General features: G+C 35.9%; 1 protein-coding gene across 2 annotated transcripts in view; it reads right to left on the reverse strand.

The window, feature by feature from the left end:
- The window catches only part of Marchf3 (membrane associated ring-CH-type finger 3), a 178,164-nt gene that overhangs the window by 76,332 nt on the left and 79,159 nt on the right, over nucleotides 1–22,673 (reverse strand). The gene's annotated exons all lie outside the window — the stretch shown is intronic.

A 22,673-nucleotide genomic window follows, 5' to 3' on the forward strand; every position in this document is an offset into this window, starting at 1 on the left:
TGATTTCCGTATATTGAACCAGCCTTGCATCCCAGGGATGAATCCTACTTGATCATGGTGCACAATTTTTTTGATATGTTTTTGTATCCGATTCGCCAGAATTTTATTGAGGATTTTTGCATCTAGGTTCATTAGAGATATTGGTCTGTAGTTTTCTTTCTTTGAAGTGTCTTTGTCTGGTTTAGGTATCAGGGTGATGTTGGCCTCGTAGAATGAATTTGGAAGTTCTCCCTCTTTTTCTATTTCCTGAAGTAGCTTGAAAAGTATTGGTGTTAGTTCCTCTTTAAAGGTTTTGTAAAATTCTGCTGTATACCCATCCGGTCCTGGGCTTTTCTTAGTTGGTAGTCTTTTGATGGTTTCTTGTATTTCCTCAATTGATATTGGTCTGTTTAGGTTGTCTATATCCTCCTGACTCAATCTGGGCAGATCATATGACTTAAGAAATTTATCGATGCCTTCACTATCTTCTAATTTATTGGAGTATAAGGATTCAAAATAATTTTTGATTATCTTCTGTATTTCTGAAGTGTCTGTTGTGATATTGCCTTTTTCATCCCGTATGCTAGTAATTTGAGTTCTCTCTCTTCTTCTCTTCACTAGCATGGCTAAGGGTCTGTCGATTTTGTTTATTTTTTCAAAGAACCAACTTTTAGTTTTGTCAATTTTTTCAATTGTTTCTTTTGTTTCGATTTCATTAATTTCAGCTCTGATTTTAATTATTTCTTGCCTTCTACTTCTTTTGCTGTTGTTTTGCTCTTCTTTTTCAAGGATTTTGAGATGAAGTATGAGATCATTTATTTGTTGGTTTTTCCTTTTTTTAAGGAATGAACTCCAAGCAATGAATTTTCCTCTTAGAACTGCTTTCAATGTGTCCCATAGATTCCGATATGTTGTGTCTGTGTTTTCATTAATCTCTAAGAATTTTTTAATTTCCTCCTTGATGTCTTCTATAACCCATTGATCATTCAGTAACCTATTGTTCATTCTCCAAGTGATGTATGCTTTTTCCTTCCTTCTTTTATCGTTGATTTTCAGTTTCATTCCATTATGATCAGATAGGATGCATGGTATTATCTCTACTCCTTTATATTGTCTAAGAGTTGCCCTGTGACATAATATATGATCTATTTTTGAGAAGGATCCATGTGCTGCTGAGAAAAAAGTGTAACTGCTTGATGTTGGGTGGTATATTCTATATATGTCCATTAAGTCTAGGTTATTAATTGTGTTATTGAGTTCTATAGTTTCCTTATTCAACTTTTGTTTGGAAGATCTGTCCAGTGGCGAGAGAGGTGTGTTGAAGTCTCCCATGATTATTGTATGGTGGTCTATTAGACTCTTGAACTTGAGAAGAGTTTGTTTGATGAACATAGCTGCACCATTGTTTGGGGCATATATATTTATGATTGTTATGTCTTGTTGGTGTATGGTTCCCTTAAGCAGTATGTAGTGTCCCTCTTTATCCCTTTTGATTAACTTTGGCTTGAAATCTATTTTATTTGATATGAGTATGGACACTCCTGCTTGTTTCCGAAGTCCATATGAGTGATATGATTTTTCCCAACCTTTCACCTTCAGCCTATGTATGTCTTTTCCTATCAAATGCGTCTCCTGTAGGCAGCATATTGTTGGGTCTTGTTTTGTGATCCATTCTACTAGCCTGTGTCTCTTAATTGGTGAGTTTAAGCCATTAACATTTAGGGTTATTATTGAGATATGGGTTGTTGTTCCAGCCATATTTGTTTATTTATGTTACTAAACATGGTTTGTTTTCCTCTTTGATTATTCCCCCCCCCCCATTACTGTCCTACCTCCCACTGTTGGTTTTCATTGTTATTTTCCATTTCCTCTTCCTGTAATGTTTTGCCGAGGATGTTTTGAAGAGATGGTTTTCTAGCTGCATATTCTTTTAACTTTTGTTTGTCGTGGAAGGTTTTAATTTCATCTTCCATCCTGAAGCTTAATTTCGCTGGATACACAATTCTTGGTTGGAACCCATTTTCTTTCAGTGTTTGAAATATGTTATTCCAGGATCTTCTAGCTTTCAGACTCTGTGTTGAAAGATCAGCTGTTATCCTGATTGGCTTACCCCTAAATGTAATCTGCTTCCTTTCTCTTGTAGCTTTTAAAATTCTCTCCTTATTCTGTATGTTGGGCATCTTCATTATAATGTGTCTAGGTGTGGATCTCTTATAATTTTGCACGTTCGGCGTCCTGTAGGCTTCTAGAATTTGGGATTCTGTCTCATTCTTCAAGTCTGGGAAGTTTTCTCGTATTATTTCATTGAATAAATTGCTCATTCCTTTGGTATGGAGTTCTATACCTTCCTGTATCCCAATGACTCTTAAGTTTGGTCTCTTAATGTTATCCCATATTTCTTGGATGTTCTGCTCATGGTTTCTTAACAGTCTTGCTGAGTTGTCTATGTTCTTTTCAAGTTGAAATACTTTGTCTTCATTGTCTGATGTTCTATCTTCTAAGTGTTCTACTCTGCTGGTAGTATTCTCAATTGAGTATTTAAGTTGGTTTATTGCTTCCTGCATTTCTAGGATTTCTGTTTGTTTGTTTTTTATAACCTCTATCTCCCTGTATAGTTGATCCTTTGCTTCCTGGATTTGTTTGTGTAATTCAATGTCGAAGTGATCTTTCATTGTCTGATTTTGCTGTCTAATGTCTTCCTTGATACTCCAGATCATCTGAAGCATATATATCCTGAATTCTTTATCTGACATTCCATCTGCTGCAGCTGTTACCTCTTCTAAAGTTGAGTTGACCTGCATTGCTTGTAGTCCTTTCTTTCCTTGTCTTTTCATACTGCTTGCGTTTCATTCTTCTTGGTGAAACTGTTGTGTTTTTGAAATTCCACCCCCCCCCCATATATTTATATTGCTCTTGTATAGTTGAAAAGTCTCCCTTGCAGGTGCGGGCGGGGGCTCTGCTCTGCCCCTCCTCCAATTGGTGTGAGGTGTCTACCACGCCCGCGGACCCCTGGGCCTGATCTGCCGTTCTGTCGCAGGTCTGCCTACCTTGCAGGTGGGGGTGAAGGCTCTGCCCTGCCCCTCCTACCACGCCCGGGGACCGCTGGGCCTGATCTGCAGGTTGGTTGCCGGTCTGCCCACTTTGCGGGCACGGGTGGCAGTTCCGCTCCGTCCCCACTCCAATTGGGGTCGCTTGACCACCACACAGGCGGGCCGCTGGGCCTGATCTGGGTGCGGGCAAAGGCTCTGCTCTGCCCCTACTCCAGTTGGGGTGAAGTGTGTACCACGCTGGCAGGCCGCTGGGCCTAATCTGCCGGTCTGTCGCAGGTCTGCTTACCTTGCGGGCGCGGGCGGTGGCCCCGCTCCTCCCCTCTGGCTCGACGACAAAGCGAGAGAGACTCAGGTATCTGTGACTCACCCTCCCTACCAGGAGACCAACTGTTTCCGTCGCCGCTGGCACCGATGAAGTTCTCTCCTCGGCCGCTCTCCGATGACATCAGATGTCTGCCATGCTGGTATCCCCTGTTCTATGGCTGAATCCCATTTTCTTCTCTTCCAATAGGTGGAGCTGTGCCCTCCGAACTGAGCTTCTGCCCTCTATGTGCTCTTAGTTCTTCTCTTAATGCTTCTAAATCCTCTCTTGATTTAGTGACTTTACATGGTATCTATTAACTTATGTTAAAAAAAATTAGAAACTTAGCTCTTACTTTTTTTCCTTTCTTTCTCAATTCCCATATTTTTTCTTTTAAGTTCTTTGCTATATTGGTCAGATTTCTTTTGTGACAAAAGACCACAGATAATCAATTTAAAGAAGGAAAAGTTTATTTGGATCACAGTTTCAGAGGTTTCAGTCCATTGTCACTGGCTATGTTGCTTTTGCCTGTGGTAACAATTACATCTTGGCAGGGGAGTGCAGGGAGGAGAAAAGCTATTCAACTCATGGCAGCCAGGAAGCAAAGAGAAAGTCAGGGAGGGGCCTGGGTCCTAATATACTTTTCAAGGGCATTCTCCCACTAACCTTACTCTCTAGGTCATTGGGTCACAGGCTCCACAACAGTATCACTGGCTGGCATGCACACCTTCAACAGGTGAGTCTTTTGGGGTCATGTATGATCAAAACTATAATGTAACTTTACAACTTTAAATAATATGCCTACATATTTATTTCTTATTTTTTCCATCAATTTTGGGAAATATCTCTTAACCATCTCCAAATTTTTGTGCAAATTGAGGAAACAGGCACTTTTTTCCATTGCTCCTTCTTCTCCCAGCACCCAGATTCTCTCAGCCATATAATCAATTTTACATTCTTAAAATTTATAACTTGAGTTGTTTGTAATCATAATTGTCTTCCAAAGGTTCTTGAGAAAAAAACAATTCCAGAAATGAAAGAACATTTCAATATTATGCTTCTAAAGGTATTATTTACTTGAGGACCAAGTACTGTGGTTGAACCCTAGGAGAGAGACTCTGGGCTCTTTAACTACACTTGAAAGGGAATGCTCCAATCCTCAAGGTCAAGCCTTTTTAATTTTATTTGACCAATTCTTCAAAATCAAAATATACTTCCATTTGCTTCATAGTTGGACTTTGCATTTCTTATGGAAGATTTTGTTTTTCCTGACAGTTCTCATTGCCTTTGTTTTCTTTCCCCTTGTTGATGAGAGAAACTGTTTGCCTGAATGCTAAGATCACAGCTACAATCAAATCATTGTGGGAAATCCAGATTCTTCTTGATGACATGTTCCTGCTGCTTTCTGACTTTGTGTTGTAATTCAGATATGTTGCTTTCTAAACCTGCCAGTACCCTACAATTTTTTTTCATTGTTCTTTGAGATTAGGTTCAATATTTTCTTGAATGATGTTTCTTCTCTCTTTTAGTTTCCCTGTTTCTTTTACTAGAGAACATTCTCAATTGTTTTTTTTTTTTTCAGAAATCATTATTCCAAAGATATTAAAAAATCTTTATTTTGGCTTTATATTAACTAATAGCTTGATAGTATATAAATTCTATGTTCAAAATAATTTTCTCTCAGAATTTTAGAGTTATTCTTTAAATGTCATATTGCTATAAAATTTGGAAGTAAAACACCAGTTTGATTATTTTTTTCAATTCCTTCAGTCTCCTCAAATTTTTTTGGCATTTAAAATTTCATGAAGATTTTCCCTTATAATCCGAAGGCTCTGCCCCCTCTTCAGTTAAGGGACATGTTCTGTTATCTCTTTAATTGCTATTTCTTTTCCTAGTCTTTGTTCAATTTTCCTGTATCTCTTAGTAACCAGATGTTAGACTTCTAGGACTGGATATCTATGACCATTAAATTTAAATTTTCTCTTGTATATTCTCTCTTTTTATCATTTTCCTATGGTTCAAGAGATTTTTTACTTTATTTTAGATCTAGTAAATGGATTTTAAATTTCACCCATCATATTTTAAATTTCTACTGTTTTTTATTGCTTATTCCCATTTACATAGAGAATTAAAAAATAAATTTTTCTTATTTTATGGAAAAAATCTTCTTATTTAAAAATTTATTAAGTAGAGAAGATAATATATTTAAACTCTGAATATTTAGCTTTAAAAAATTCCCGTCATTTGTTTTCTAATTTTGTTTATCATCTACTTGACAAACAGGTTATAGAAGTTAAGCCTATTGATAATTTTCTTTTCATTCTTTTCTTTTATTCTTATGATTGCAGGTGCCAGTAAACAATTACCCTAGATTTTCTGTAGGTTTTATGATTTCATAAATTCTTTAGTCTATTTATAATTTATTTTGGGGTATTATGTGATGTTAAAGTTGATACTGTGTTTTAAATGGGTTAACCTAAATAATAATATAGAAAAAAGTAGATCTTGAAAATATTTAGTTTTCTCATCTAGGAACATAGTATTTTTTCAAATTTTCTTTTGTTTGCTCAATAAAGTATGTTAGTTTTCCAAATATAGATTTATTACTGAATACCTTAGACTCATGTAAAGGGATATTTCCATTATGCTTTGTAATTACTCATTGCCCAAAGGCAGGAAAACTATTGATTATAGTTTATTTTGTATATAGATTTTTTATTTTATCAAATTTTTATTTATTACATTACTTTCTATTAACTATTTTAAGTTTCTAGGTAAACTGAAATATAACATAAAAGTCATATTATCTTTCTCCTCCTTTCCCCTGATTTTTGTTTCTTAGATGGGCTGTAGCTTCAGGATAATAATGAATGGTCTTGATGAAAAGTGACTTCTGTATCTTTGTTTTGTTTATGATTTTAATGAGGTGCCTCTGGTTTACCATTAAGATGCTCTATGTTGTTTCTCTGACTGAGGCATTCTTGATTTTATTAAAAAGTTAGTTTAATAGATGGTCTAATTCATTTACTTTTCTTGAATTTTAAAAAACAGATTTCACTTTTTTATTTCCAATAGCCCATTGCTTTTATAGTATCTATTTTTTTTTTGTTTTTCATCATCTAATTCTTCATATTCATGCTACCTCCCTAGCTAATTCTGATTGAATTTGTTCATCACTGATGTTAAAATAACTAATCTTTGAATCCAAAAAGAGTATAAGAACTGGTATTATATTGAAGAAGAAAAACTAATGGTACTGAATAGTATCTGAATAATCAAATATGACTTGATTTTAAAATGCCACTTATTCACTGGAATAGGAGAAAAGTTTGAGTTTTCGGTGCAATATACAATTAACTTAAAGACAATCATTAAAATAAAACAAAACAAAAAACCCAACCCCATAATGATGAAACTATTTAAAGGGACACAGGACAGAGCGAGCAACAACAAAATAAAGTAGCATTACATTATAGCCCAAAGTATAAATAAATATCCATTAGTTCATACTGATTCAAATAAATGATTTCATAAATAAGGGGAAGAAGACAAATCTCTTGTGTAGAAGAAATCCAGATAATTTATGTATATACTTTGACTTCAAGGAGGTAGAGACAACTCCCCATTCCTTCTCCCTGTTCCTTAAGTGTGGGCTGGGCATGACTTCCTTTAAAAGTGTTTGCAGTGGGAAAAAGAATAACCTTACCCAAAGGGGAATGAAGGTAAGGAAGGGGAGATAGAAATAGGAAAAGACAGTGGAATGAATCTGACACAATTTTCCTATGTACATATATGAATACACCACAGTGAATCTCCACATCATGTACAACCACAAGATTGGGATACTAATTAGAATAAGATATACCCCATGTTTGAATAAATATGTCAAAATATATTCTACTGTCATATATATCTAAAAAGAACAAATAAAATTAAAAAAAGAATAACCTTACTATGGAGGAACCTGACAAAACTCTACCTCAGCCAGGTGATCAAGGTCAACCTCAACAATAAATCATGTTGATAGTATGTTTCTTTGATGTGATGTGATGAAAATGGTACTTTTACTTATCCCTTCCCAATTCCATAACCCCAGTCTATTTATGAAAAAAAATACCAGAAAAGTCCCAATTTGGGGACATTCTACAAAATACTTGATTAGTACTTTTGAAACTGTTAATCAACCTCATTAAAAACAAGGAAGGAGCTGGTCACAAGGAGCTGGTCACGGTGGTGCACACTTGTAATTCCAGTGGCTTGGGAGGCTGAGGTGGGAGGATTGCGAGTTCAAAGCCAGCCTCAGCAATAGAGAGATGCCAAACAACTCAGTGAGATCCTGTCTCTAAATAAAATACAAAATAGGGCTGGGGATGTGGCTCAGTGGTTGAGTGCCCTTGAGTTCAGTCTCGGTACCCAAAAAACAAATAAATAAATAAATAAAAAACAAGGAGTGTGTGAGAAACTATCACAGCCAAGAGAAGCCTAAGGAGAAACTGTACCATAAGATCTTGGATGGAATCCTGGCTCAGAAAAAGAATGTTTGGTAAAAATTAAGGAAATTTGATTTGAGGAAGTAAATGTTTACCCTGATTGAACATTGCACAATGTATATCTGTATTGAAATATCACGTGATACTTACAAAATATATACACTTTTTTACGGTATGAGCTTAGAAATTCAATTTAAATTAAAAAAAAAAAACTAAGGAAATCTGAATTAAGCATGGTCTTTAAAAAAATGATGAATAAAAAAAGTATGGTCTTATTAAAAATAATGCCTTAATCTTGGTTCATTAGTTCTAACAAATGTCTGATACTAACATAAGATTTTAATAATAAGGGAAACTAGGCCAGGTGTGGTAGCGCACACCTGTAATCCCAGCTGCTTGGGAGGCAGAGGCAGGAGGACCTTGAGTTCAAAACCAGCCTCAGCAAAAGCAAGATGCTAAGCAACTCAGTGAGACCCTGTCTCTAATAAAATACAAAACAGGGCTGGGGATGTGGCTCAGTGGTTGAGTGCCCCTGAGTTCAATCCCCGGTTACCCCGCCCCTCCAAAAAAATAAGGGAAACTAATAGTTAATAATGTCAACTCCCTGTACTATCCTTGACATTCTTTTTTCTGTAAATACAAAACTGTCCTAAAAATGAGTTTATTTAAAAGTCACACCTTAAGTGGTCATAGTCAATAATTCCTGTGCATCCTTAGAGCTGTGATTACTTCATCTCCATGGAAAACGACTCAGTGAACAGCCAGTCAGCTCTGCTTGGTATTCCAACCAGCATTGCTTCCTGGACTAATTACCGGTGTACCTTTGTCTTCTAGGTTATTGCTTAGCTATGGTTCCACAGGGGGCACTCGGTTATGCTGTAAGAGGTCCTCTGAGAAAACAGCAAGAAAATGGATAGAAATCTAAGCAGAGTGTTTGAGTTAGAGTTGCGCTTCGCTGTGCTATGAAGCTAGCTATGTGATATTCCTTGCTGATTACCTTTTAAAGTGTGAGTTGACCAAACGATGATTTGGTCCAGCCTAAATTTAGCCCTTCCTGGAGTAAATCTGGCAAGAAAGTGAATTTCTACAGTTTCTAGACAGTCCTGATAATTTTCATATTCCAAATAGAAATTTTCCATAAACAAAAAGTTGACATAAGTGGTAACCATTTACCTAAAAATTATTCATCCAATTGTTCACATTCTCTACAATACTCTTCATTGACATATGATTTATTAATTTTGTTCTAGAGATTTGAGTTCAAGCTGTATAAACCATGAATAAAGATTAGTTTAATAGTCACAATGCCCCCTGGGACAACATTTCAAGTGAAGAAAACTCAAATTGTCGCAATGTGAAAATAATATGACAGTTGTATCAATATTTGCAAATTGAAATGATATTCAATACCCTTACAGAGACAGAGCATAAATCTTATTCCCACTTATTTTATGCAAGCCCTAAAACTTTTCTTTTTAATTTTTTATTAATGTTGATTAATATTTTCCCCTGTGAAAATGTCTTGAAATATAAATCTAAGATCTTCCTAATCTGCCTCCAGCTATTAAGCAACACTAGACACTGACCTCTTGCTACTGTTTTGATGACTTAAATACTTAGAAAAGCAATATATTACCAGGTCTCCACGCCATTTATAGCAATGATATTTTGCTATTTCTCATGCATTAAAAAAGAGAAGACTATCTGGCACTTTGGCAAATACTATAGTATTCAAAAATCTATCACCTTGTTTTCCTTGGATTGTTTTTTGTAACACGTTAACTCTTATGACTGTAATTGTTCACATATTCAAATATGCAACTGTAATATAGAAAAATGACCAGACAGTAAATACCCTCGTGAAGAGCTAAGTACTCATTAGCATGAATTAAAAGTGGCTAAGACTAAGGAGAAACAGCTCGTTATGTGGGTAACTCAATGTTTATATTATTTATGTTAATCTCATGAAGCTCATGGTGTGGTTAGCACAGATAAGATAATGTGTTAGTGGCAATTCCAGCTATGACTTCATATATTCAATGACACCCCTTGTAATATTTATTTCAAACATCTGAATCCCGGATGTGCTGGATGAAGAAAAGAGAAATACAGCAAGCAGAACCAAAGAAACCAAAATCCTTCACATGAAACTCCTTCCCCACTTCACTAATGATATTTTATTGGAAAGCTTTCAACATGTTCTTTTTAAATTTTTTTTTTAGTTATACATGGACACAATATCTTTATTTTATTTATTCATTTTTATGTGGTGCTGAGGATCTAACCCAGTGCCTCACATGTGTGAGGCAAGTGCTCTGCCACTGAGCCACAACCCCAGCCCTCAACATATTCTCTTTGTCAGAAACAGGGAACATTGATCTACATGCAGAGTTTGCGTAGAGGTTATCAAAACAAAATTTTAGAGAACTGTCAGAAGGCAGAATATGGTGCATTAAATCCAGAGATGCCAAAACTCAGAGCCAGACATCTGTCTTTCAGAAGTGACCAAACACAAGGCTGATGAAAGAGAGTTCATGGAAAGGTCAGAAAAAAATGCCAACAATTACACTTCTATTATAAAAAATATTTATGATAAGCAATATAATTTGTTCTTGTTTTTTGTCGCATATTGTCCTCCATTCGCTTGTATAACTACAGTACTGAATTTATTTCATTAGCTAGTGCTTGGGAATGAACGAAACTTGATTAAAATTCAAATTATAATTCCATCACAATGTAGTCTGCCCTAGTATTCTCTGGATCTAATAAGAAATTATGCCTCATCAAACATATATAATTTGGCTTGAAGTGGTAATAGTAGGAAGCCAAATTTATAGTCATAATGAAGTTGTTTAAGCTGGATATTTTCATTGCAGAGTGTAATCGCATTGGGCAACCTGTCCCCAGGCAATCATTGAGTCATTTGTGCTTGCTCTGGGTGGAGCTTGTTTACATTCTATAATCACGCCATTAACAGTCATAGCTAAATATAAACACAAAGAAGAATATTATTAGTTGTTTTACAACCCCAGTGACACCACTACAGAATTACATGGACAGGCCTGTGAGTGATAATGCTGAAGCTACCATGGTTGCCCATTCACAACAAAACCAAAAGGCATCTGATCCAGACTGAACACGAATATGCAGTACATGCCCTTGACCTACAGAGTTAGGGAGGAAGCATCATGTGAAGGCACAAGTATGGGTCCATGACATTAACTTGATGTTTGCTACATGAGAACTCAGGGAAGGAAGTTTTGGCCAAATTGCTGATGTTCAGGGAACTTGTGTTCAAAGCAGGCACAGGATATACATCTGCTGATTGATCCTGAAATTCAATGAACTAGTTGTGTCCCTAGTTGTCCCTAAATGTAGGTGAATCATTTTACTTCTGTAGTCCTTAATTCCTTCATTTGGAAAATGGGGATATCAGATGTTCCATAGTGGTTCCCTTCCAGTCTAAGATTATGTAACAATAATCATGTGTATATGTGTGTATATGTATGTATAACTATATGCTTCCAATAACAGCAACAAAACAAAACTAATATGTATTTGTGATTCTGTAACTTGCTACAGAATCCATTTTATTATTTTTTAAATAACAAAATATTTTCTTTCCATGTAACAATGGACAAATTGATATTCTTTCAGTTTTGGTTTCCTTATATGCAAAATTAAAGTAATGGTGGCTCCTGGGGCTGGGGATGTGGCTCAAGCGGTAGCGCGCTTGCCTGGGATGTGTGCGGCCTGGGTTCGATCCTCAGCACCACAAACAAACAAAGATGTTGTGTCCGCCGAAAACTAAAAAATAAATATTAAAAATTAAAAAAAAAAAAAAAGTAATGGTGGCTCCTATCATTGTTTAAAACATGTTGTAAGCATTACCTAGATAATGTAGGTACATTTAGTGCCAGCAGGCACTCAGTAGCCTTTTTCTGTTATGTTTATTATAATATAATCATCTTTATTTTTCTTATGAAACAAGTGAGCAAAGAATTACTAGTCTTATGGTTGTCTCCTTGGAAGGAAAACTATTTTTATGAATTATTACAAAAATATTTTTGATGAATTAGAGTTAAAGAAACATTTGAATTTTAGTGATACATTTTTTCAACAAAAAAGAGAGAATCCTAAAATAATACAATTCCTTTTTTAAAGATAAACTAATTATACGTCATGTTTGTATTTTGCAGGAAAAACCCAGACAGCATTAATTATAATACCCATATACACCAAAATAGAAGATCTGAACAGTCTTAAGTAACTTGTCACAAGTTCCAAAGGAAAAAAAAAATCCTTAGAAATTTAAGGTTGAATAGTAAAAAAGTAAAAGGAAACGTTGCATGTAAAAAGAAAACTAAAAAGGAAACCAAATCAAGCATCCACATCTTCCTCTTTGCTATGTCTCATCCTTGCCCTGAAGATGAGACTAACTGCATAAATCAAAAAACATAGCATACATACAGGTAAGAATAATAAGAATGGAACTGATGGGGGTTCAGGTGGAGAGTCTGACATGATGAGTGCATCAGAGAGTGTCTCTGGATGCTTCATTTGCTAGAGATTGATCTATCTGGTATGATTCACTCACTTCCTTATAGACTTCAATTTCTACAGATTCAGTAGTTGGGGAAATGCAATGCTGGTTACTCTGTAAAGTCCCTAAGTGCAAGGGCCAAGAGAAGCATTTACAAAATGGTCTTTAAATGGGAAGGCTGAGACTGGGCAATTTTTCTTCCTTATGGCACATATCTTTGGAAAATTAAGGACCATTTTCTGGAATTTTAAGATGTGAATTCAGTGAACGTTTTCCTATTTTCTACCATGGTTGTTTTTCAAGAGAAAGAGATAAGAGAGATTCCATAGTTAGTCTGGGTCCACATAGCTGATACATTTTTTTAATAACTTTATTTTATTTATTTATATGTAGTGCTGAGGATTGAACCCTTGCATGTGTGAGGCGAGCGCTCTACTGCTGAGCCATAACCCAGCCCTGAGCTGATGCATCTTAATCTCTCAGTCCATTGATTTTTTTTGTTTTTTTAAGATTCTTAAGTATGTGGGACATCAAGGCCAACTTGTGAAAGGAAGCAGGATGTTTCAGTGTGAGATGAGTCAAAATAGGTGAGGCAGAGAGCAACCATGTTTCGTGTACAGGCCACTGAACAACTGAACTAGACTGGAACCTGGTGAGAGAAGGATCACACTTCCTTCTCATACTGAACAGCGGGCAGGAGTGGACATTGGGGAGGGAATAATCTTGAAGAAGACTGGGCTTATTAGAAGCTGATGGAATGGGAGCTTCCTGACTTTAAAGGGGAGAGGGAACATGTTCCAGGTCAAAGCAGAAAGAAGAGGGAATTTAATCCTTGAACACATCCTCTATGTTTCTTATGATGACCTTGCTTCAATCATATTGGAACATGTCTTCTTTTAAAACATCCATTTGCTGAGCAATAAATATGACCAGGAACACTGCCAAAGGCTTTACATAAATGAGATCACTGTCTTTACAACAATCATATGAGATATAGATAATTATGGCCCCTACAACCTAGATTACAGATGAGGAAACCAAGGTTGTATAAGTTACAAAATTGGTTCATGGAAAGAAGCCAAGGTTCTCACACCTTGGCTTTGAAGAGACTTTGATTACCTCTTCAAGCTGGGCTCTTTGTCCCTACACTGAACTGCTCCTCTTTCTTGAACAGAGGTGCTGACTTCCATAGGAAGTCAACATTCAAAATGGTAGGCCACAAAAGCTGCCAAGATACTGAATAGTTCAAAACTTACTCACATTCATTGCCTACTTACTAGAAAGGAACATAAATAAATGTCCTTTTAGAAACAGTTTTCTAGCTATTGGTGTTTGGAAAAAATAAATTGTGCTTAAGACTTTAGTTGAGCTGATATTAATGCTTGATTGAAGCTTAAGAAGGGTTTAGAAAAACAAATGCCAAATGTCTTCTTTGATATAAGGAGAGTAACTAAGAACAGAGTAGGGACGAAGAGCATGAGAAGAAGATTAACATTAAACAGGGATGAGAGGTGGGAGGGAAAGGGAGAGAGAAGGGAAATTGCATGGAAATGGAAGGAGACCCTCAGGGTTATACAAAATTACATACAAGAGGAAGTGAGGGGAAAGGGAAAAATAATACAAGGGGGAGAAATGAATGACAGTAGAGGGGGTAGAGAGAGAAGAGGGGAGGGGAGGGGAGGGGAGGGGGGATAGTAGAGGATAGGAAAGGCAGCAGAACACAACAGACACTAGTATGGCAATATGTAAATCAATGGATGTGTAACTGATGTGATTCTGCAATCTGTATTCGGGGTAAAAATGGGAGTTCATAACCCACTTGAATCAAAGTGTGAAATATGATATATCAAGAACTATGTAATGTTTTGAACAACCAACAATAAAAAATTAAAAAAAAAGAAGGGTTTAGAACCATATCAGTGAGGTTTTACATATATACAAGGTGAAACTCTTAAAAAATAGTGAATAATAAAAAAAGAACTTAGAAATATTTCTGTTTGCTATTTTTTAGGTCAAGGTTATGGGCTTTAACTGGCAATCTTATTCATTGAATAGTGGGAGTATTAAATGATGAAATTACTTGGGAAAAGAGTTTGACAGTTTCTTAAAAAGTTAAACATATATTTAATATATGACCTTGCATTGAGCATTTACCCAAGAAAAATGAAAACATATCCCCCCAAATAGTTATGCATTATTATTCATACAAACAGAAACAACAAGAGAATGGATAAATAATCTGAGGTATATTCACTTAATGACTGATGTGCAGCAATAAAATGAAATGAACAACTTATAACATGCAACAACATGGATGCAGCCCATAGGTATGGTGAAGCAAAGAAGCTGGACACTAGCACACACAGTTTGAATTTGTTTATATAAAATTCTTGGGGCAAAACTAATCATTGGTGACAGAAATCCCTTCAGTGGTTTCCAAGGGCAAAATAGGTGTTGGGGGGAAGACTGAATGCAAAGGGGCACAGAATCTGGGGATGTTCTACATATTGACCTGGATGGTGATTACAAAAGAGTATATACATTTGTCAGGAGTATTCAGCTGATATACATAAAGTATTTTATTACATGTAAATTTTATCTCAATAAAGTTGATTTAAAAAAGATTGTGGCTTAGAAGAGAGTATTCATTAAAAGCAAAATCAAAAACTCTTCCATCTCAGTTTTTCTTCTTCAAAATGTTTTCCATATTCAGGGCTTGTTTCAGAAAGGAAGTTTATATTCTGTTATTTTTCCTTAGTCGCAAGGTAGATTTTTGTTTATAAATGTCAAGTGGAAAAATTAGAAGACCTTGAAATAAAGCTATTAAGGATTTTTAAACCATTTTTTTTTCCTGGCTAATCAGATGTCCTAAATGTTTGAGGTTTTAAGAATGTAGTTTTCTTAAAATACTATTTTCTGAAATAAGCATTTACCTCCATAAGGCTTAAACAACATTTACTGGACATAATTCAATCCTCTCTGAATGCCTCCAGGTCATCATTATGAAGATAAAAAGACATGCTATTTTGTAAACAGTGATGATTTAAAAGTTTGTTATGGCACATAGGGCTGTTTGCTTCTATGCTAAGTGGTCTCAGAATACTGAATTTCTAAAGTTCTTGAATTTGTGACTTATTCTTTTCAATTTCTCTCTTGTTGAGCTGTTAACATCCTCCCTCCACCTCACCCCCACCCCGCTTCCTATTGCCTATTTGTCTCACATTGGAGTTGGCTTTCCTTTTTTCTAAACTGCTAAGACAATCAAGTTAACAGAACTATATAGAGAGCAGTGATTTATATTGATTTTCAAACCAGCAATTTATTGGTTTCAAAAGAACCAGAAACCTGTTAAAATGACAGATGTGTAGGCCTCAACCTTGGTGATTCTAATATCTACTCAGTGAGCATCATACATGATTTTATGTATGTGTGTGTGTATGTGTGCATGGGACTGAGGATTCAAACTAGGGCCTTGCCCATTCTAGGTAAGCTTTCTACCACTGAGCTATGTTCCTAGTTCCCTACCACCTTTTAAATTTCATTTTAAGACAGGGTCTAAGTTGCTGAGGATAGCCTCAAACCCAGGATCTCCTGCCTCAGCTTCCTAAGCAGCTGGGATTATAGGTATGCACCACCATATCCAGCCATACGTGATTTGTAAATTATAGAAATATGTTTGTATATACTGGACATATACAAAAGTAGAGAAAATAGTATAATGAACCACCATATACATATCATCCAGCTTCAAGAATATTCAATATCTCATCAATCTTTTTCAATTATCTGCCCCCTGCTCTTTTTTTTCCCCCACTAGAACTAAGGGTGGCAATCCACCACCCCACAAAACAGGTTCAATCTGCTGCCTAATTTTAAAAATTGAGACATAATCCTTATGCCATAAAATTCATTCTCTTAAAGTGTACAATTCATTGGTTTTTTGCATTTCACAATGTTGTATAAAGATCAGCATAATTATACAATGAAAACTACAGAACCCTAAAGAGAGAGATAGAAGAAGAACTTAGAAGATGGAAAAATGTACCCTGTTCATGAATAGGCAGAACCAACATCATCAAAATGGTGATATTACCCAAAGTTCTCTACAGGTTCAATGCAATGCCAATCAAAATCCCAACGGCATTTCTTGTAGAAACAGATAAAGCTATCATGAAATTCATATGGAAAAACAAAAGACCCAGAATAGCAAAAGCAATTCTAAGCAAGAAGTGTGAATCGGGAGGTATAGCGATACCAGATTTCAAACTGTACTACAGAGCAATAGTAACAAAAACAGCATGGTACTGGTACCAAAACAGGCAGGTGGACCAATAGTACAGAATAGAGGACACGGAGACCAATCCACAAAATTACAACTTTCTTATATTTGATAAAGGCGCTAAAAGCATGCAATGGAGAAAGGATAGCATCTTCAACAAATGGTGCTGGGAAAACTGGAAATCCATATGCAACAAAATGAAGCTGAACCCCTTTCTCTCACCATGCACAAAAGTTAATTCAAAATGGATCAAAGAGCTTGATATCAAATCAGAGACTCTGCGCCTGATAGAAGAAAAAGTTGGCTCCGATCTACATATTGTGGGGTCGCGCTCCAAATTCCTTAATAGGACACCCATAGCCCAAGATTTAAATACAAGAATAAACAAATGGGACTTACTTAAACTAAAAAGTTTTTTCTCAGCAAGAGAAACAATAAGAGAGGTAAATAGGGAACCTACATCCTGGGAACAAATTTTTACTCCTCACACCTCAGATAGAGCCCTAATATCCAGAATATACAAAGAATTCAAAAAATTAAACAATAAGATAACAAATAACCCTATCAACAAATGGGCCAAAGACCTGAACAGACACTTCTCAGAGGAGGACATACAATCAATCAATAAGTACATGAAAAAATGCTCACCATCTCTAGCAGTCAGAGAAATGCAAATCAAAACCACCCTAAGATACCATCTCACTCCAGTAAGATTGGCAGCCATTATGAAGTCAAACAACAATAAGTGCTAGCGAGGATGTGGGGAAAAGGGTATACTTGTACATTGCTGGTGGGACTGCAAATTGGTGCGGCCAATTTGGAAAGCAGTATGGAGATTCCTGGGAAAGCTGGGAATGGAACCACCATTTGACCCAGCTATCGCCCTTCTCGGTCTATTCCCTGAGGACCTTAAAAGAGCATACTATAGGGATACTGCCACATCAATGATCATAGCAGCACAATTCACAATAGCTAGACTCTGGAATCAACCTAGATGCCCTTCAATAGATGAATGGATAAAAAAAAATGTGGCATTTATACACAATGGAGTATTACGCAGCACTAAAAAACGACAAAATCATGGATTTTGCAGGGAAATGGATGGCATTAGAGCAGATTATGCTAAGTGAAGCTAGCCAATCCTTAAAAAAACAAATGCCAAATGTCTTCTTTGATATAAAGAGAGCAACTAAGAACAGAACAGGGAAGAAGAGCATGAGGAAAAGATTAACATTAAACAGAGACGAGTGGGGGGAGAGAAAGGGAGAGAGAAGGGAAACTGTATGGAAATGGAAGGAGACCCTCATTGTTACACAAAATTACATATAAGAGTTTGTGAGGGGTAAGGGGAAAAAAAAACAAGGGAGAGAATTAAACAACAGCAGATGGGGTAGAGAGGGAAGATGAGAGGGAAGGGAAGGGGGGATAATAGGGGATAGGAAAGGTAGCAGAATACAACAGTCATTAATATGGTAGTATGTAAAAATGTGGATGTGTAACCGATGTGATTCTGCAACTTGTATTTGTGGCAAAAATGGGAGTTCATAACCCACTTGAATCAAATGTATGAAAGATGATATGTCATGAGCTTTGTAATGTTTTGAACAACCAATTAAAAAAAAAAAAGATCAGCATAATTGAATTCTAAGGCATTGTCCTCACTCCAAAAGAAACCCAACACTCATCAGCAGTCACTCATTTTCCACCTTTGCAGCCCTTAAAAATTGTTAACCAACTTTCTGCCTCTATGGCTTTGCCTATTCTAGACATTTCATGTAAATGCAGTCATGCATTATGTGGCTTTTTCTGTCCTGTTTCTTTCAAATACATTAATGGTTTCTTGGTTCACCTATGTTATAACATAAATCAGCACTTTATTCCTTTCTATGAGTAAATAATATCATGCTGTAAAAATATATACATTTTGTTTTTCCATTCATCAACTGGATAGTTGTATTGTTTACACTTTTTAGTTGTTATTAACAATGCTGCTGTGAACATTCATGTATGAGTTTTAGTAGGAATATGTTTTGTTTCCATTGTGTTCATACTTCTTACTGAATTTTAGTTCAGTCAAATAGCTGGATCATATAGTCACCACTGTTCAAATTTTTGAAGAAGTGCCCAACTGTTCTCCAAAGTGGTTATGCCATGTTATATTTCCACCAACAATGTATGAAGGGTCCAGTTTTCCCAAATTCTCATCAACACTTATTATCATTCATCTTTTTTATTCTAGTCATCCTAGTGGGTGTGAAGTAGCATCTCATTGTGGTTTTGATTTGCATTTCATTAATGACTAATGGTGTGGCGCATCTTTCCATGTGCACGTTGACTATTTGTATATCTTTGGAGAATATCTAATCAAATATTTCACCACTTTTTAATTGGGTTATCTGTTTTTGTTGTTGTTGTTTGTTTGTTTTACTGTTGGGATGAAAGAGTTTTAAAAAATATGTTCTGGATACTAAACTCTTTTCAGATAAGTAATATGCAAAAATTTCTTTCCAATCCATGGATTGCAGTTTTTTTTCCCCCCACTTTCTATCTTGATAGTGTCCTTTGAAGTGCAAAAGGTTTTCATTTTTTGCTTTTGGTGCACTGCTAGGAAAGGACTCTTCCAGTCCTCAAAACTTTTTAATTTCAATTTTTTTCTTTTATTGTTTGAGATTATATATCTAAGAAACTATTACCTAATCCAATGTCATCCAATGTTTTCTTCTAAGAGTTTTATAGCCGTATATCTTAAACTTAAGTCTTCTGCATCTAAACTTTTAAACTCATGTACTTTAATAGCAAACCAGTTTGGGAAAGAAAGAGCAAGTAGATTTTGATAGCCTCCAAGAGTTCAGAAAAAAAGTATCAATTTTGGTGCGGGATTTGTGAAACATATGTCGAATGATCAGAGACCTATTTTGATCTACTTTCTGTTTTTTTGTTTTCCTTTTTCCTATTTTGCAGATGGTTAAAAAGTCCACAGGTATTTGCAGATGATTCTAGAAAGGTGTACTATTGTTTATGTATATGGTCAACTCGTAGTACTAACAAAACAAATTAGTATAAACTTGTTTAGGAAAAGCTCCTTACAGTTTCAAATTTAAAAATACAAACTGTTGTTATAAAATATTTTCAACATACGGTGCCCCACAGTTCTGATCCAGGTATTGGGAGATGCTGTAGAGAAAAGGATGCAAATATTAGCATCTGGGACCTGGTTTCCAACCAAGAAAGTATGGCATGTTTAGGCACATTTCTTTCATCGGCAGAAAGAAGACATTGAGGCACAACCACCAACATCAACTGCTGGTTGACGGTTTGTTCCAGAAATAAAGAGGCCAGTGGCTCTCAAATTTGAATCAGAATCAGTTTGAGTGCTTGTAAAATCATAATGCAAGAAAGTGTAAATTGGATTATGAGAGTTTTAATCAATGCATTACTCCCCTGAAATGGATTAATTAGGTAATAACTGTAGGCAGGTAGGGTGTGGTGGTGGAGGTGGGACATTGGGGTGTGCCTTTGGGGTATAGTATATATTTAGTTGCTGGTGAGAGGAGAAGTCTTTGCTTCCTGGTGGTCATGTCCTGAACCACTTTCTTCTATCACACACTTCCATCATGATGCTCTCTCACATCTTGGGCCCAGAACAATGAAGCCAGCCATCTGTGGACTGAGACTTCTGAAACTATGAACCCCAAATAAACTTTTCCTCCTCTAATATTTTTCTTGTCAGGTCTTTTGGTCATAGCGGCAAAAAAGCTGATAAAACACTATTTATCCCTACCATTGGTCACTTCAAGTCTTTTAGTTTGGTATTAAAATTTTTATATGGTTTCTTTGGGTTAGTGTTTCTCTGATATGCATTTTTTCTGTCTCTTTAGTTTTGGCCTTTCAGGTTTCCCTGTCTTTTCTAATTAGAAAACAAAAAGTTTTCCTTTTAATCTGGGATTTTATATCTTGTAACAGATAAATTTAATCTAATTACATTTATTATGATTATTAATATATTTGAATTTAAGTCTTTCATCTTATTTTGTGTTTTCCACAATTTGAATTGGACCTCAAGTTCAAAGAGGTGAGCTAATCATACATTTTCAGTTTATAGCAATTTATCCTTAGTTTTGCACTTTTTATTTTTTTGTTTTCCATTTTCCTCCTTCATATCACTCACTTCACTCACTATCAGGTGATTGGAATACATTTTTAATGTCTAATGTGTTTATAACAATTGGTAATTGTGTTTAAATGTGCATTTTGCTAATTTAAATAAACATTATATTTAAATTAAGAAAAAAAAAAGATTTTTGGGCCCCATACCATGAATTTGCCTCTTCAATGGGCTTTCAGATGATGCTGATGACGATACTGTCCCTGAAACCATACTTTCAGCAGATATACGGACTGAGTCTCCTGCCCTGGTGCTTACTGAACATGGAGTAAACATTAGGTCAAGAGATTCATCTGGTAATCCTGCCTGGTGATGAATATGCCAGCAGTATACTAAAGAAGTCAAGAGGCTCTAAGTATGGTTTCTAAATTTGGTTAAAATTTCTAATCACTAATAGTCACATTTCATGTTCTAGGATTATGATCTTTTCCCAAATGCCATTTAATCACTTAGGAAAGCATCTTGATTTCGATAAAATCATCAGAGATGATCTAAATGGTTTTTGTTTTTCAGATATTTTTTGGTATTTGATGTTGCTAAATGTATGTGGTCACTGGCTGTGGGTTAGGAATGCTATTCAGGAACATCCACTGTGTTTGTGATAACGTATTTGACCTGTGGCCAAATGGTACTCTTGAGAGATGTGGCTGTGACTTTGACAGATTGAGCCAAAGTTAAATCCTGATGAAGTGCAAAGGAATTTTATCAGTCCCAGGATGGTTGCCAGCTGAGTTGGGTAAAAGGGTGACTTTCCAAAAATGTCCAGAGCAATCTGCATTTATTCTGTCACCTCTACATCCAATTTTCTCAAAGCCTGGCTAAAAACTTCATTTTCCTACTTTCTGCCATTTCCAAGACCATAAGCTTATACATGAAAACCAAATGTTAAGCAATGTTCCTGCCTCTTTACAAATCAGCAAAACTAGAGTTCAGCAAGCAGAAGGGAGTTGACAGTTTTGCTGATGTCACATGAAGAAGAATGAGACCTTAGCTCATTTGGCTCTTCAGTAAAGAAGATAAGTAGAAAATTTGTTTCTGTTGATAAATTGAGGAGTTTCAAAAATAGACAGAATTTTAACAGGCTGGCCACAAAAAGTCATTTTTGTATTTATACTCTTATAGCCATACCTAAAGTCAATTAATTGTTTGAAGGAAAATAGAACATTTCCTTCAAGAAGAAAATACAAGTTCTATGCCAACCCTGTCTCCAACCTCCTCATAGCATGTCCACCTGTGGCTTCAATTCTGCTCTTCATCTCCCCTGTGGTGCTCTGCCTCCCAGATCACACGGGAGGACTTCAGAGTCTATCAAAGGGAAGTCCTTGCAATGCTCCAAGGAGAAAGTATTTTTTAAAAATTTTTTTAGATGTATGGACCTTTATTTTATTTGTTTATTTATATGTGGTGCTGAGAATCGAACCCAGTGCCTCACACATGCTAGGCAAGCGCTGTACCACTGAGCCACAGCATCAGCCCCAAGAAAGTATCTTTTTATTTTATTTTTTCCCATATTCTTATTGGTGCATTATAGTTGTACATATTGATGGGATTTATTGGTACATAGTTGTACATGCATGCAGAAAGTATCTTTTAAACAGACTGCAATAAGACCCAAAGGAAAGCCAGTTATCTTAGTACACATATGTCCACCAGAGGAAATATATGTAGTGTTTTTATCCCAGTGAGTGATAACAGTCACTGGGCTTCTAAGAAATTTGACACTGTTATTCCTCCCCTACTTTTCTAAATTACAATGACAGTAACTGCATTTGTACTGAATCGCCCTAACTGGCTAGCTACTTCATTAAATTACTGTATGATTCCTATTTTATGGGTACAAAATAGTTGATCTCAGTGAACTGGCAA

The sequence above is a fragment of the Marmota flaviventris genome, chromosome 5, assembly GCF_047511675.1.
Source record: "Marmota flaviventris isolate mMarFla1 chromosome 5, mMarFla1.hap1, whole genome shotgun sequence".
Classification (NCBI taxonomy): Eukaryota; Metazoa; Chordata; class Mammalia; order Rodentia; family Sciuridae; genus Marmota; species Marmota flaviventris.